Below are 4,230 nucleotides of genomic sequence, written 5' to 3'. Positions count from 1 at the left end.
GTTGTTTTTTTCTCTCTCTTCCTTCTTTGTAGTGACTTTTTAATCTCTTCATTGATGATACCTTCCATGTCCTCCTACATTTCTTCTGGCCTTTAATCATTGATGTCCAATATCTCAAACCTGTTCTTGAAATAATTTTTTACAAGGACTTCAGAATGTTTTTACACATATAAAAACATTATTTACTAAACCTCAACTATAGCAAGCTGTATTTAAGTCTATTTTTTTTCCTACTAAAATAAAATAGGAAAACTAGTCTATCAGATTTTGTTTATAGGGCCAGAATTCTTTGTAACTGAACTTGTTCTCAAATTCTTCTTTCTCTAGGGCTTTAAGAATAAGCGTAGTTTTCCTGGCATCAACAGTTTTACATTCAACTGTAACAGACTCAAGGTCCTATTTTAGTTCCTATGGACTAGTTTTCACTTTCTTAAACTTGAGTTTGGACTTGCACATGAGTAATTGATGGTCTTTCCACAATCAGCACCTGGTCTGCTTTTGACTGCAGACTTTGTGCCTCTCCAGTGATTCTTTCCACAAATACAGTCAGTCTGATTACTGTGCAATCCATCAGGGGTAGTCCAGGGGTTTGTGTTTTTAAAAGAGATATTTGCTATGAATAAATCATTGAGTGCACAAAATTTGATCTCCAGCCTCATTTCTTCCCCAAGGACATACTTTACAACTACCTTTCCTTCCTCATTGTTTTCAACTTTTGAACTCCAGTCACTAATAATTATTAATGCATCTTGATTACATGTTTGGTCAATTTCAGACTGTGAAACTTGGTTGAAATTCTGTTTCCTCCTTTTTTGCTTTAGTTGTTGGTGAATAAATTTGAGTAATATTTGTATTAACATGTCTTCTTATGCGTATGGATAGTGTTTTATCACTCACAGCATTGTACTTTAGGATGTATTTTGGAAACTGCCTTTTTAACTACGAACACATTTTTTTTCTCCGTTTTTGAATTCCCACTGTAGTAGATTATGTGTCTAGATGCAAAGTGACTCGTGCTTGTCCATCTCAGTTCACTGAAGTCTAGAATTGTCAATTTTCCCGAGTTCTTTTTCATTTTGTACAATTTCCATTTTAGGTGTGTCAGAGATGGTGAGATTGGCACAGGATAGGACAGAGTTTAAGGCTGTTGTTCATAGTGTCGTTACGAGTTGCAGGCAACTAGACAGCACATATTTCTTACATTCCATGACCCAATTATTAATGGCTGTTTACAAGTGAGTATACTAATTTTTGAGTACTTCCTATCTGGGCTCTATGTCTAATTCTATAACTGCTCACATTCATCGGGTTTTTGAAGAGCCGCTTTTTCAGAAGTGGGTCGCCAATATTTCTCCCTAGTGTATCTTAATGTAGGCGCTCCTTTGTAACACCTCTACCATAAGTGACCCTTCTGATACCTGAACCCCTAAAGGCAGAGACACCAGCATTAGAGCACTGCATAAAGTACACCAGTACAGCAGACTAACATATAGGAGCAAATAATAACACTCAAGCTTATATACATCCAAGATACAAAGTAATTGGCAACATGTCAAACATTCCCCACTTCATATCTGAAGTGACAGATAGGCCTTGTACCTCTATAAGCAAACCTAAAGGCAACCAAGGGAAATCTGGAGGCCTAAAGGCATAGTGGCAAGAGGCTGCACTGCAATCTCACAGGCACAGAGTTCAAATCCACCAGCTGCTGTACAGGAGAAAGATGGGTAATCTCTGCTTGTGTGATTAAATGCCTCTGAAAACCTGCTGGAGGGTAGGCTGTGGGTCAGTTCTGACTCCGTGGTATGCAACAACCACAAAGACAAGCAGGTATACAAACGTTATGGCACATGACAGCCGTTTTTAGACCGCAGCTGAGGCCCAAGGTGTGGCAGACAAAGGGGTCTTGGATGGGGATAGTGGTACGGAGAGTGTTGCAGCTGGACCTTTAGTGATGGTTCTTAGCCCAAGCCCGAAAGCTATTAGACCCAAAGGCACCTGGCAGGGCTGCAGTTACACATGGCAATGCCTGTGGAAATACCCCCTGGCCTCTAGATCCTTCTGGGGTCTGAGGTGGTCCCTCATTACACACAAACCTCTGCTGGAGTGCTCAGGACCTTCTGAGGGGGTGTTGAGAAATATTCTTGCAGTATGAATGGAATTTATTCTTCAGCTACAAAGCACCAACTCTAAAATGGCTACATTTACTCATTTGATACTAGATACGCATGTGATTAATCCTTCACTATGATTTGGCTATAACTCAACAGCACTTAACAACAGCAACAACATTTATAATATAGACACCACAGAGGATGGCTTTAACAAACAGTATTCTCTTACAGCTTAGAGCACTTGAAGACCAAACTCAGGGCACTACCTCTGTGAAGAGGATTTCTCTCTTTGTTGACTCATAATTCATTAACTAAGTCGTTGTCTCTTTTCAGTATCTGTGGCCTGGCATCCCTTTAAGATCTCCATGTATCTTGACATCAAATTTCTCCAATTTAGGAAGTTCTTAGGACAGAGACCTTAGTCCAAAAGATGTCCTTCACTCCAGTCTCTTCTTTCCTGGTGGTGATAGATGACTCCTCCTCTAATTGTTTCTCATTCCTGCTATTCTTTATGAGATGTACACTAAACACCAAGGAAACTCCCCTGATCAGAGCTGTAACCTAAGTAATGGTCTTGCCCACAACGTTATTCCCTTAAAGCTGATTGGGTTATCACATTAGATGGCATCATAGATATAATCATTACATACTTCCAGGTCATTAAGAATCCTGGTCCAGCCAAATTGACACGTATTCCAGCTGAAGTCTTCTGTTCAACTCTTTTACTTTGCTATGTGTTTCCTTTGTTTTGCCTTTACTACGCTCTAGTGCCATTCTCAGAGTCTCTTCTGACATCCATTTCAGGTTTTTCCTTTCTCCTCTGGCTTTGTAATGACCTTTTGCTCTCTTCATAGACAATATCTTCGATGTCATCCCACAACTCATCTGGTCTTCAGTCTTCGGTGTTCAACGCCTCAAACCTATTCTTAGATGATTTTGAAATTCAGGTGGACTAGATTCGAGATCATATGTTGGCTCTCGTGGACCTGTTTCAATTTTCTTCAGTCTCAATTTGAAGTTGCACATGAGTAATTGTTGGTCTGACCCACAGTCGGCCCCCAGCCTGATGTTGATTGTCAGTATTGAACTTCACCAATGGTTCCTTCCACAGATGTAGTTAATCTGATTCCTATGCAGCCCATCGGGTGAGGTCCATGTTTAAAGCCACCATTCAAGTCTTTTAAGAAATGTATTTACAATGAATGAATCATTAAAAAGGCAAAATTTGATCACTCTATTTCCAGCCTCATTTTTTAATTTTTTGGGGGGACAGCCTCCTTTACTGGTTGATAATGGCAAAGAAAATAGAACACAATCTGAATTTTCATTCATTGAAAAGGACAAATCCTGAAACATGATAGCATAGCATAAACCCACATAGTTTAATTTTTATGATCTCCAAATAGTTCTTTCACAGCCCGGAAAAAAATAAGAACCAGTTTTGTTGACTGACTTGTGAAACTCCACATGAAGTGTGTCTTGTAACTCTCTTGGCTGATTTTTTAATAAGTTCCCAGGTCTTTCTTCTGAGGCACATTAGAGTGAACTTGAACCTTCAATCTTCTACTTATCACCTGAGCAAGTTAACCTTTTACATCACTCAGGGACTCTATATGGTCCATTTGTCATTATTAGCTGCCATTAATCTGTCCCCCAGTTTACGGAGACCCCATGCAAAGGGAGGTTACACCTCTGTGTATGAGCTATTAATGTAATGTCATCACAACTACTATATAAAGAAAGATGACAATAATCCCACTTTACAGAAGAAACTGGGACACACAGGAGATAAGAAACTTGTCCCAAAGATAACAAAGACTGTCAGATTCTCACCCGTGCTCAAGTTAAAGAACATGGAGTCTTTGGCCAGTGATCTCTGTGGTTTTAAAAATGTAAGTTTAGCTTGAAAAATTTATTTATGAGCTCTATATGCTTATATACCTGGATTTCACCTGACGACATGCATAGGAATCAGATTGATTACATATGTGGAAAGAACCACTGGAGAAGCTCAATATCAGCTGTGAAAACTAGGCCAGGAGCTGATTGTGGAACAGACCACCAACTACTCATATGCAAATTCAAGCTAAAGCTGAGGAAAATTAAACCAAATCCG

The sequence above is a fragment of the Elephantulus edwardii genome, unplaced genomic scaffold, assembly GCF_000299155.1.
Source record: "Elephantulus edwardii isolate Elephantulus edwardi_28Jun2011 unplaced genomic scaffold, EleEdw1.0 scaffold00329, whole genome shotgun sequence".
Taxonomy (NCBI): domain Eukaryota; kingdom Metazoa; phylum Chordata; class Mammalia; order Macroscelidea; family Macroscelididae; genus Elephantulus; species Elephantulus edwardii.
Note: the sequence above shows the minus strand (reverse complement) of the source record.